We start from the raw sequence: 14,343 nt of genomic DNA on the forward strand, positions 1-14,343 counted from the left end.
AATTTCTCCTCGGTCAATAAGATCCTGAATGAGATCTTTCAATCGATGACAATTACTTGTCTTATGTCCTCTTCCTTGATGGAACTCACAATGTTCAGTATCTCTCCACCATGCCGGTTTGACTTGAGGCTCATAATTTGATAACTTAGGTAAAGTGATCAAATTCTGAGAAATGAGTTGTCGCATCACTGTTTCAATGGGTTCCCCTAAGGGAGTGTATGTGCGTTTTTGTTTTTGTGGACGAGGTCTTGGTTCATCATGAGATGTGATGCGACCTTGATTAAGAGGAACATTTGTGTTATTTTGAGGTGGAGGATTTTGTCCTGCAAACCGAACCACAGGTTGTGCATTTTGGACAGTCCGAGCATCCACAACTCCATCGTTGACGATATTTTTATTCTTGTTCCAGAAGTTCGGTTTATCGCTATTGAAGCGCGGGCGAGGAGCATCTTTTGGTTCATTAAAGATTTTGATGAGTCCTTTTTTGATGAGTGCCCTTTCACATTTTATACCCTTGGTGATCATATCGTTAAAAGAGTCTGTGTCTTTGACATCCAGGTGAAATTCCATTTCTTCGTTTAAGTTGGAAATGAAAATTTCCACTAGTTCTCGTTCAGGTAACTGAAGAGAACGTCTGCTAGACATTTGGCGCCATCGTTGCAGGAATACTGAGAATAATTCCCCTGGTTTTTGTTTGGTGTTGCATAGATCAGCCATGGTGATGTCGCGTTCAATATTATAAGAGTAATGAGATAGGAACTTTTGGATGAGTTCCTCAAATGTTCTAATGCCACCTGGAAGTCGGGAAAACCATGATGTGGTTGTTCCTCCCAAGCTTTGGGGAAAAAGGCGCATTAAGTATGTGTCTTCATATGCAACTTCGAGACAAGCGGAATGAAATTCTCGGACATGATCGCGGGGATCTCCCTTTCCTCTATATTTTTCAAATTTTGGTGTTTCGAACCCGCGTGGAAAGGGTGGCATATAAAGATTCCTATCAAATGGATAGGGACAGATGTCGTTAAGTGAAAATTGATTGGTCTTAACACCACTATGAAGTTGTTGGGCGAGATTCGCGACTTGTTGCCGCAACATCTCCATTTCATTTGGAGGAGGAGGTGGTGGGTTACCTCGAGGGATGTTATATCTGATGGGATCTCTATGCCTTTCCTCCTCATGGTGACTTTGTCTTTCTGATGCTTGTCTTAATTGGGCAAGATCAAAGTCTGAGGGGAGTTTGGCTCCTTCTTGAGCAAGTCTTAAGAAGTGAGCATCCGCATTGCTCCTGAGAATTTCATCAAATAATCTATTAAAGTGAGGGTTATGCTGAACCCTTTCGATTGTTGAAGGAGTGGGACTACTTGGGTTTTCATCATTTACATTTCCTCCAAGTGCTTCTTGAAATTCATTGAGGTTGTCCTCTTCTTCCTCAATTTCTATTTCTCGTTGCCTTGATCGTGATCGGGTTTGAGCCATTTTGTTTACAAGTTTGTGTTGAAGTTGATTGAAGATGATGATGAGTTGTTCGATGAAAGATGGATGATTAGTGGATTGTAGATCTCTAGCACTCTAAAGGTAAATGTAACCAGAATTCTTTCTTTGAATTGCTTGTTTGTTTTGATAAGATTTGATGTGATAAGGTGTAGAGAAATCTGAGATGTGTTACAGATTTTGACTACCTAGCAATGAGAGGATTCACTCATGAACTAGTTTTAACCTGCGTAGATGTGTCTCTTAGGATGAGCTTATCCTAGATGTAGAAACAATCTAAAAGTGATGTGATGTGTTTGATTTCAAGCAATATCTAAAAAGGAATCGTGGGACAAGAACCTCTTAATGTTTTGAGAGTTGGGATGGATTGATGATGAAGTGATGATGTATGAGTGGGATGATGGATGAAAATGTTTTCAACTTTCAATAAAAACTTTGTGTCACAAATGGGACAAACTCTTCTTCTTCCCTTTCAGACATTGGTGGCACTTCTCGAGCTGTGTTGTAGGTGATACAGATGTTTGGGAAGAAATTGGGATTAATCTTTCCTCCTTGATTTTTGTGATAACTCAGAGCTCTATATTGCATAAAAGCTCTGTGGTTTAATGATTCAGAATCAAACTCGTTTGTTTTACCTTGAAGATAGAGACGCATGCGATGTAGAAAGACTCTATGTGAGACAAAGATTTGTCGATTGATATAGAAGAATTTCCTCCTTTTGATCAAAGCCTTTGAGCTTAGTGGTCTCCTTTTCAAGGTGATATTCTGATGACACTTCTTCTTTCGCAAGATGTGAAGAATGGTCATAAATTTTTGACTCTTTGTTTGTTTGCACTTTGTTTTTGGTATTTTTGGTTGTGTTGACAGATGTTGGATGAATACTTTGTTTTTGGGATTGATTTTCTGATTTTTCTTTGACAAGAAAACAAAGCAAGCACACAAACACAAGATTGTAGCCTCAAAGGCACAAATGAGTATGGGTCTAGATCAACCCAATCCTTGGACTTGTTTTTGACCCTTCCTTTAGATTTATTTTAAGGTGTATTTCCAAAGCCTGAAGTCGGCTCAATTCGCACTAGGTCTGTAAAACGAACACACTTCAAACACTTTTTATCCCTAAGGTCAAATGGCCAGTTGTGATAAATTTAGCCCACATCTTGATATTTCTTCGACTTTGGTACTACATACCTTATGAATCCCGCCGTGGCAGGTAAGGATGTGATATACTAAGTCTTGCACGAGCATAACAAATAGATGATCCCTATGATGGGGGAGTCACCACTTTTATCAAGCCACAAGTGACCTTTCAAAAAGCTATGTTTCTACTCAAGGAAATATGTATGGTGAGTATCTTGGGAGCAAAACCATCTATGCTCTTGCACTAAATTATACCTCAAATATCCTCAATCAATAGAACAGGTGGGCTACTACTTAAAGGTGTTTAGTCATGTTCGATGTTTTTGGACATAAGTTCATTCTGCAGTGACTCACTTAAGAGCCTTGTAACTGGTGGTGGGGCCCATTTGTCCTTTCGGCCAGTTACACTGTAGGAACAGCTATACCCAAGGCTACAGCTTTCGCTCTCACCTGATTTCTATAGCGGCTCGAAGGATTTACCGCTCGAGGTCGTTCCCAAGAGTATCGATCCCTTGGCAGGCCTCTCTTAAAAAAATAAAATTTTGAGTGTTACTAACACTTTTCTCTTGCACCTAGGACCACGAAAGCCAAGGGAGAGGATAGTGTGTGTTAGAAGTAGGACCACTCGACCAACTCTTTGCACAAGTGTGCCAAGCACAAAAAACACCTGTTCTTTTTAATCTATCATTGCAATGTGATCTAACTATTTGGAGATGTTGCTCCAACAATCATGGTGTTCTTTTTAATTTTCAAAGGCAATTGTTTGAGTAAACTAGAATTTGAAAATCCTGGTCAACTTAATGAAAAACACGTTTGCATGAAGTAAGATTGCTTTAAAAATGAGACAAGTTGATTGTGAATTTTATTTGCACCAAAAATGGAAGTGTGGATTGTGAGTTTTATCTTGATGCAAGAAATAAAATTTGCCTTGTTGATTTTAAGCACCAAAACGAAGTTTGTTTTCTAACTTGCAAAAAAAATAAAGTTGTTTTTGTATAAGTTTGTGGTTCTTTTTACCTTTGAACAATGAAATTCTTTTTAATAGCCCCAAACAAATGTGTGATTCTTTTTCAAAAGCCCAAATTTGAAATGTGAAGTTAATTTTAAACCAAAATAAAAAGTGAATTCATTTTTAAAACCAACTTCAAAAACAAGTTAGTAAAAAATATAAATCTACTCTTTAATCTAATTTAAATCTGCACAAAAGAGAAAAATAGTTAGTAAAATCTGCCTATTTGGTGGGCTTCTACAAGCCTAAATTTTTTTTATTTTTATTTTTTGGTTTTTTATTTTTATTTTTGGTTACAAAGTGATTTGTACAACGTTTTGTTACAATAGCGCTAGTCTGCGTTTGAACAGAGGCACTATTTAACACAAACGTATTAAAAGAAAGGGAAAGACAGAGAAGGGAAAAACACTGAAACAGGGGGAATAGCGCCAAAATAATGCCAAACGCACTAAAACAGTGTCAAAATCGCAACCTGTGTGACATTTTCAACATTCAAACATGTTATTGGTTAAAAACAAACGTTAGTGTTAGCAACAAAAGATTATCCTAAACAGGCATATCAAGAGAGATATTAAGCATGAAATAGAAAGCATATAAACATAAAATGAAATAGCTAATCAAGATGCTCATAGTTGCTCCTCCCTTGTTCCTCTCCTCTCCAAGTCCCAAATGAGTCATCGAGTCATTCTTCTACATTCTTCATTTGTCTCACTCTCAAATTTGGTCTTGTCGACAACACTCTCCAGTCATGATTTTCATCGATCTTATCCTATCACATCAATGTGCGTGCTCATTTGTCATCATTTTGGACATCATAAATCCTAACTAGGGTTTTGTCCTCTTATCAATCTTATCCTCTGGTGATCAATTTTTCATCGATCATGGTCATTTTCAATCTTATCATCTTGCAATCTATTTTGTCATCGATCCTTGTCCTCTGGTCAATTTTGTCATTTTGCGATTAATTTGCCATCGATCGTTGTCTGTCTCAATTATGTTAATTTGGATCAATTAGTCATTGTTCCTCATCAATCGGTGCATTTATCAATCAAATCATTTATCACATTGGTCCTTTGTTAATCAGAATCATGATCGAGTCAATTATCTTTCATCAAGACCTAATTGTCATCCTTGCATTTCAAATTCATCTTTTAGGGTTTCATGATTTTATTCATTTAACCCTGTTTATCATTTCTCCCTCTAGGTTAAATAATTTATTTATTTATCCTAAGTCTTCTCATCACAATTAAATGTTCATTTAATTGGCTAATAATTCCTCTTTTTGTGAATTAATTAATAAATGACAAATTATTAATTAATTCACCTAACTTCTCTTAATTCCTAATTTCCTAATTTTCATCAATTTCTTAATTCCTAATTTTTCCTCTTTTTCTAATTTTCTAATTTTCTAATTTCTAATTCAATTTCCTCCTATTTCTCTCCTAATTTCATGGGAATGACATTTCAATTTGTCATAATTTGTCATAATTGACAATCAATCAATTTTGACATAGAAATTTGTCATAATTTTGTCATAATTAACAATCAATCAATTTTGCATAGAAAGTGCATAATTTGTCATAATTTGTCATAATTGACATTTTTGATTTACAATTTACATTTGAATTGAATCATGCTAATTTGATCATTTCTCCAATTTGTCTATAAATTGGATGAATTTCTTCAATCTCGGCTAATAATCACTTGTTTGAATTACTTTGTCGAATCAATCACGCTTTGAGTATTCTTGTGCCAATGTCAATCTTGCTTTCACATTAATTTTTTTTGCAGTTGAAGGTGAGATCCACAAACAAAGGCTATTTGGAGAAGAAAGAAGGACAATGGAGCCGCATGAAGGAGATATTCAGATCTGCATTTGGTTTGCTTAGTTTTTAGCTTTGAATGTTTTGCTTTTCATGTCTTTATTGAGTGTGTTTATGATTGATCATTACATTTGAGCTTTCGTGATTGAGCTATGACTAATATTGATTTGCTTGTGATGATTTCCAATTTTCCTAGCTACATTAATTGGTTAACCCAATGTGAACTAACCACTTAACCATAATTTTGAGTGCTTTTGAGTTGATTTGCAGGTTAAAGACCCAAGAAACAGGGTAAAGCAGGGCTTTCTAGGAACTTTTGCGCCTATGTTAAGCATTCTACGCCTATGTTAATCATTCTGCACCTGTTTCAAGGACATTCTATGCCTATGTCAAGCATTCTGCGCCTATGTTAGACATTGTTTGCCTGTGTAGGGCTAGAAACAGAGGTAAAAGACAGTGTTTTTCACTTGCAAATTGTTTTCTTTTGCATTTTGTTTCTGCTTTTTTTTGGTTTTTTGGTACTGATTCTCTATGCAGAACCTTGGCATACACGTGACAAAAACAATAAATGAAACTACTAACATGTTTTATCTAGGTTCGATAGTCAAAGACTAAACATATCAAACTTCTGACTTGGGTTTTTGTAGGTTTCCTTGGACTACAACTAAACTTTGTGTTTGCAATTAGTATTTAGGCACCTAGTGATTTCTAAATAGGATGGAATGAATGTATGTTTGCTTTGATTATTGAGTTTGACATTGGAGTAGGAGAGTATGCTCTCATCCTTCTTAGGGTGATTAAAAATCTAGATCTTCGATACCATGCTCATGTTTTTGATTGTGTGTCACCTTTAGAGGGCCTGCCTTCTCGGCCATTTGCTTTTGCAAGCAAGTGACAATCATGAGAAGGGAATGACCCAAAGTGAGTACGGCTAGAATACCTTGGCATTCTAACTCACTATAAACAAATACCTGATGGGCGAAAGCTTTGAAGGAAGGGTTACGTGGGAATTGCAGTTACTTGGGAAGTGATGACCCTTGAACTCTTTCTCATATCAACATCTAAGTAGGGTCTCATGGTCTAAATCATGCTTGCGCGACTACATTTGTTTGGTATCTTGATGGGCTTAATGTCTCAATCATGCTTGTGTGACATCAAGGAGTAACACTTAACAGAAATCCTTACTAAACACCTTGTATTTAGAGGCCAAAAATCCTTCTAGTTGCTTGAGAAGGACAAGTTTGGATACTTGGAAGAGATACTAAGTTTGCCATGGGGAGATTTCCATGGGGACTGATGCTTGGCTGCCCAGAGAAGTGAGTGTCATGGAGGGGAGCCCATGGGGTCAAGCATCTATGTATTCTCCTTGAATCCCATAACAAGTCTACCTCTCAAGTACCTAATGTCCTTGCCTACCATAAGAAATGTGCGAATGAGCATGATTGTATTGAGTCTAAGTTGGAATATCTTGTCTTCTTTGCTTGTCAAAAGTTGAATTGCATCTCATTTCAAAAACAAGGCAAATTGATTCAAAACAAGGTTAAACACAAGAACATTTCATTCAACAAAGTTCAAAACACCTTCAAGCATGGTTGTCAAACATTTTTCAAAAGTCTTGTCTCAACATTCATGTCACTTAGATCTAGGTTCATCCTAGTTGTCCATTTTGCAAATTCATTGTCAACTACCAAGGTTAAGTTTCACTTAGGTCATAGTCCTTTGCATATCAGTAAAGGTCATCCATTTGCATGTGTCCTCTTGCATTATAGTAATACCATTTCATAATTCAACCTTAGGTTTTTCCTTAGGTTGACATTGTCATACATTAGGTCACATTTGCATACCCTAGGTCTCTTCATCAAGCTTAGGTCATCATCATATCATATTAGGGTCATTTGCATAGTAATTGTCCCTTTGCATATAGTGTCAAAACTAGGTTTTGTCATACGTGAGTAATGCGAATCTTTGATAAACCCTAAGTTATTGTTAGGAAGTCTAGACCTTATGAAGCTTTTGTCTTTTTATCATCAATGTCATTTGGTCAAACCTAGCTTAGTATCCAAGCATATAGGTGAGACATTGTTAATTTATCCTTTTGTCACTTGGTCCTTTTGTCCTTTGAGGTCTAGACATCATTTCAATTTCCTAAGGGTCTCATTTTTAGAATTGCATTCAAAAGTTTGTCAAATTATTGAAAAACAACAAAAACATAGGTTGCATTATTGCCATAGATTACATTTTTCATTTATTTAGTTTGCATTTAGTTGCATATTGATGCTCTGCAAAAAGGATTAGAAAATCTGTTTGATGGCAACACACACAAGAGCACAAGAAACAAACGTTAGTGTTAGCAACAAAAGATTATCCTAAACAGGCATATCAAGAGAGATATTAAGCATGAAATAGAAAGCATATAAACATAAAATGAAATAGCTAATCAAGATGCTCATAGTTGCTCCTCCCTTGTTCCTCTCCTCTCCAAGTCCCAAATGAGTGTAGCTCTCAGCAGCTTTTTGCACTATGGATGCTTATGGAGGATTGAGATTTAATACTAAGCTTCAAATATGAAATGAAAAGCTAAATACTATGCTAGAGTAGATAGTGATGCTATGAAAAAGCTCTATGCTAATGCCAGTATAACAACAATACTCTAAAATGCTTCTCTTTTGCTTGAGGAGAAGGGTTCTATTTATAGAAGAAATGGAGAAATGAAGGGTTAAGATTGAGCAATCTTAACAAGGGTTAGGATTGAAAGTTGGGGATCCATGTGCACAATTGGCACCAATAAAATGGTGACAAGTGTCAACATAGGATTGGGTTGAGAGAAGAGGTTGGAGGCATTAAAGGCCTGAGAAGACCTCATGGTTATCTAAAAGGTAAGGGTCAAGTCTAAATTAGGATTACCCACTGGATTAGGAGTTAATGCAAGGATAAACCTTTGTGCAAATGATTAAGAGATAATCATGGTCAAAGCATTAAAGGCTTGATGAGACCTTTGGGTTGGGTAGAGGTTGAGTCAAAACAAATGTTTTAACCATGTGGGAGGGTTTGAGGTAACCATTAATGGTTATTGGAGACTTTGGGGATTAAGTGGTTGAAGGTTGAAAGCCTTCAATGGTTATCAAAGACTTTGAGCCATTTAGTGGTTGAAGGTTGGAAGCTTTCAAAGGTTATCCAAGACTTTGAGCCATTTAGTGGTTGAAGGTTGGAAGCTTTCAAAGGTTATCCAAGACTTTGAGCCATTTAGTGGTTGAAGGTTGGAAGCTTTCAAAGGTTATCCAAGACTTTGAGGGTTAATTTGTTGAACACACAAAGCATTAATTGCTTTTCAAAGACTTTGGAGTCTTTGAGAAGTGACTCCAATTTGCTTAGGAATGTGACAATATTTAAGGGATGGATTAGGCTAATTAGGAAGGGTTTAGAAGAATTTAGAAGGGGTTTAGGCATGCAAGTGGATTTTGTAGGAAAATGCAAGTGGGAGAAATTTTGGTATTTTCAATTAAAATAAAATCATTTATTTCAATTAAATGGTGTAAGTTGAATTTGGATAAATATTTAAATAAATATTAATTTATTTAAATGAGAAAATGAAGATAAAGCATTAAAATGCTTGAAGACTTTGAGGGAAACCATTAAAGGCTTGAAGACTTTAAGGAAAACCATTAAAGTCTTTAAGAAGACTATAGAAGGAAGCCATCAAGTTTGAAGACTTTAAAGCCATCAAGTTTGAATACTTTAAGGGAAACCATTAAAGGTTTCAAGTGGGTGAGGATAAATAGGATTTTAAATAAATAATTTATTTAAAATAGTTGTGCAACTTGCTTTTGTAGGAAAATGCAAGTGGGTGGAGGATAAAGGTGATTTAAATAAATTATTTATTTAAAATAATTGTGCAACTTGCTTTTGTAGGAAAATACAAGTGGGTGGAGGATAAAGGTGATTTAAATAAATTATTTATTTAAATGTGAGAGGTGGGATTTTGGGGGATTTAAATAAATATTAATTTATTTAAATGTGAGAGAAGATTTAATTAAATAAATATGATTTATTTATTTAATTAATGGTCTGAATTTGGTTAAGTGAATTAAATCAAATAAATTGAATAATTTATTTAATTAATAGGAGAACAGGGTTAAGATGAATTAATTAAATATTAATTTAATTAATTATTAATTGATGGTTAAATAATCAAATAAATACTAAATATTTATTTAATTAAGTGGACAGATTTATGTGACTACACATATCATATATCATCCTTGAAAAATTCCAAAAAAATATTGCATTGCATAGTGACATGTCTATTGAAACAAGGTTTCAAGCACCAATGATGCAACAAAGTTTGACGTATCAACCGACAATGCAATCGAATTTTAATCCAAGGCAATCACAATTATATCCAACCCAACAACAAGGCAATATCGATCAAACTTTTTATGATGAAACAAGTCTCCAAATACAAAAACTAGAAGAGAAACTAGCTCAAGAAAAGGAAATATTGGAACAAAGAGTGAAAAACATTGAGAAGAATAGATCACAAATGTCCAAAATGTTTCAAAAATTTCCAAGTCGAAATCCAAAGATTGAGCCAATTGATATAAAATCTCTTATCGAATGATCAAACATACCATCTCTCCTCTCACAAATAGAGATGAAACAATTTCAAGAAAAGAGACAACAACATTATGTGCCTCCACAACAAGAACAAGAAGGTGTTTACTATCAATCACATTTTCAACCACCGCAACCAATGGTTCAACAATTCCAACATTTCCAACAGACACAACCAATGGTCCAACATATACAACCAATGGTCCAATTTCAACAATATGTCCAACCAACTATACAATGTCCACAAATAGTTCAACCAATGGTGGAATATCAACAAGTTCAATCAACATATCAATGTCAACAACCACAACCAAACATTCAAAAACAAAGGTTACAGCACACACCAACCCAAGTTTCAAACATGTCAGAACAATTGAACCAAGTCCAATATCAAAACATGACATCAAACCAAAAACATGTTCAAATTCTAGATACAACTATGTCAAAACCCCAAAAGAAAGGTGACTTTATTGCAAGGATCTTAAGGAACCTACCAAGTGAGTTCTTTGAGGAAGATCAAGATAATACACTTATGTCTAGTAATGCCTCATCCCCTCACAAACAAATTGACTCTCCAGTGGCATCTATCCCTACACCTTTAGAAGTTTCACAAGAACCTTCCATATTATCCTCACCAAATAATACACCCAAGGATGCAATTATCCAAGGACTATCCATAATTGATTGCCAAGATAATCCAATTCATGATGCACATCCTTGTCATGTTTCAGAAATACAAGACCCAATGCCACCATGCACTTTATTGCCATTACCTATTTTAGAGGACCCCATTCAAAGTCCCTCTTCCTCATATTCAAGCATTGATTCCTTGCCAGAATCCATCACAAATGTTCAAAGTACATTTCCTTCATGCCAAAACATTAATCCCTTGCCAAAACCTCCCATGCATATCCAAAGTCCAACCCCATGTCAAGAGGATAATTTAGAGCATGAAGAAACGTGTCTTGAAATAGATGAAGATCAAGATCTTGAAACCTTATCATCCTATCCAATTTTTGACCAGGACCCCATGTTCCTAGACACTCATAATGATTTCCCTATTCTTGTCCATCCTATCCAAAGTCCTATTGATACTCCATTCCCTGAGCAAGATCAAGATATCCTTTCCATCCTTTATGATGATCCCATTGAAAGTCAAGAGAAAAGCACCTTTAAAGAGGATTCCAATGATCTTCCTCCTTGTCAAGATCAAATTATTCCTTCAGATCCTCCACAAGATCCACTTGTTCCCCCATCTCCTTGTCTTAATGCTCCATATACACTCCAAGATCATATTTCTTGTGATCATCCCATTATTCCTCCCATTCCATCTCTTGAAGAGCTTGTCATTGAACCATGTCCACTACATAATCTTAGCCCCTCTCATGATCCTAATCTCCCTCATGATTCTAACATGTCAGTGCAAGATGTTCATGAACCCCTGACATGCATAATGGGTTCTTCCACTTTGGTGAAATCCGATCCACTTCAAGATCTCATTATTTCTCTCATATCATATCCACCTCATAATGGACTCATGTCTTCTTCTCAAAGAAAAGAGTATCCTACAAGTCAAGATATTCATAAAGACAAAGGAGTAGATCTCAATAAGCAAGAATCCCTCCATATCAAAGAAAATGTTAAAGGTCATGTCTATACAACTCACTCTCAAGATGTTGGTATCCCTCCATCACAATCAAAACATACACCTTCCCCATCATACTTTCCATCCATCTTACGTCCTTATATCCCTTCGTCCTCTATGCAAGGTTAGCAAAGGCACACATCCTTGATTAAATTTCATCCATCCAAAAGAAGTCCATTTCATTCATATCCATCCATGCATTCCTTTCCCCTTCCAAGCAATTTGGATGCCAAGTGTAAACATCATAAGTCTAGAAATCCACATGTATTCAAGGATCAACATGTTGAATATAATCAACATGTCAAAATAAAGAACAATATGATCTATAAAGAAAAAAATATATCCAAAAGGCCACAAAGGGCCACTGAGCAAAATAAAGCAAAGTCAAAATATATATGGGTTCCTAAATCCCTTGTGCAAGCAATGCACTCCAAGGAATCACAAAAGCATGAAAAATCAAAAACCATGTGAATCCCTAAGCGGCTCCTTGAAGCACAAAAGCCTAAAGAAACATCCAACTTGGCATCCAAAGTTGCTATTCCTCCATCCAACCCTCTCAAATTTGTTCCTCCATCACCTTCTTAATCTATTTTGGGCCCTTATGTCCCAAAATCCATAGCCTTTCCTCCATCCAAATCTCACAATCTGAGATCCATTTTTCCTCCATCAATCCATCACCCCTCAAGGTGTGTGTCAATGTTGATCTTGCCTTCATTTCCATCCAGTGAAGCCCAATTCTTCCAATACCCTATCCATTATCCAATGCATATTTTCCATCCTTTGACCCCTTTGGTCCAATCCTTTGCATAAATCCTTACCTTAGTTCCATCTCGTTTTCCATGTCCTTATCCTACCAACATCTTTGAGCATACTTTTAAAGGTCATGGTCCATTTTTTTCAAGGCTACTATCCAAACAAAAAGATGCTTGAGTCCTTCTTCCATCTCCTATCATTTTTCCATCTTCTATTGAGAAAAAAAAAAAAGTAAAGCAAAAATAATTCATCCACTGGTGAAAACCTGGCAAAAAGGTGCCTTGGGCAAGTACCATGATGAAAACCTAGCAAATAGGCATCATGCGTAATCTATGAACTTCTTACACACCACACTTGGGGGTAGGTTTTATCCTATCATATCCTTTTGTCCTTCATTGTTCCATTATCCTATTGAACCCATGTCATACTCCTTCATATCCTTTTGTCCTTCATTGTTCCATTATCCTATCGAGCCCCTATCATTACCCTTCATATCCTATTGTCCCTCATGTCCATTTTCCCTCTCCACCTTTGATCTTGACAAGGTTGAGAATCATCATGAGCATCATGCATCTTGTTTGCAGCTTTTAGTCCATCATAGCTTTTGGTATTTATCCATTTGCTTATTATAACCTTTCATCCATATTCCCTACCTTATTGCAACTTTCTACCACTATCTTGTATCCTATCTCGACCTTCAGTCCATGTCCCTTATCCATTCTTGGTCTTGCTTATCCTATCCATATCTAATCACTATCCATACACTCTTTTTCATTCCTTGATCTTGATGTGACATAAGGATGCAAAATTTAAACATGGTTTTAAAAAAACCTCTTGACATGTCCCTCATGCCATGTCACTACTTTACATTGTCATATCCAGTCTCTTGTCCCATCACACAATAGCCCTTCAAAATTGCATCTGTATTGTCTCCATGATAAAAGGCCTTTGTCTTCCCTCTATCCACCATCATTTCAGAAAGCCTATTTATTCACCTATCATATTCTTTTCCTTGCTAGACACTGGGGGCAAAATCAAAAAAATTGAAAAATGCCCTGAAATAATCCAAAAAAAATTGAAAAATGTCCTGAAATAATCCAAAAAAATTGAAAAATGTCCTAAAATAATCCAAAAAAATCAAAAAATGTCCTGAAATAATCCAAAAAAATCAAATAATGTCCTGAAAAAATATCTTAAAAAAATTGAAAAATGTCCTGAAAAAAAAAATCTCTAAAAAAATCAAATAAAGTCCTGAAAAAAAATGAACACAAAAAAAAAAAAAATTGTAAAAAATCAAAAAGCAAAACAAAAACATAAATAACCCCTCTGTGCATTGACAACTCACTGAGTATACATCCAACGACTCGCAATCCAATGCTACGCTTTAATGAAATCATGCGTAAATAGATGAACTCTTTCAATCAAACCAGACATTCAAACTGATCAGAATTGTCATATCAATCAACCTCAAAATCATTCATCCTTGGCACATTATCATGGGTCTTATACAGGGTGTGGTATACTCAAAACCAGACTGTGTCTTGTCTTAGATGGGGTATCGCATGTCCTAAAACAAGACAACATGATCATCTAATCAACACTTTCAACTTTTGACAATGAAGATCAAGATGTTTTTTTGAATTGTTGGAATTTGTGCATCTTATCTTTTTAATTGATTTATCTTTGGCTTTGATCATGTTCCTATGTTGCTTGATGATGTCACTGAGTGATTTAGAGTGACCGAGATGGTTCATGGTCCCTTTCTTTTTTGTTGTGATTGTTGTTTGTCTGTGATGTGTCTGTCTTTTGCAAAAAGGGTTGCATTTTAGCTTTGGCCTTCAATGCCATGATGCTATGCATCCGTTTCGCTACAT

The sequence above is a fragment of the Cryptomeria japonica genome, chromosome 9 (genome assembly GCF_030272615.1).
Source record: "Cryptomeria japonica chromosome 9, Sugi_1.0, whole genome shotgun sequence".
Lineage (NCBI taxonomy): Eukaryota > Viridiplantae > Streptophyta > Pinopsida > Cupressales > Cupressaceae > Cryptomeria > Cryptomeria japonica.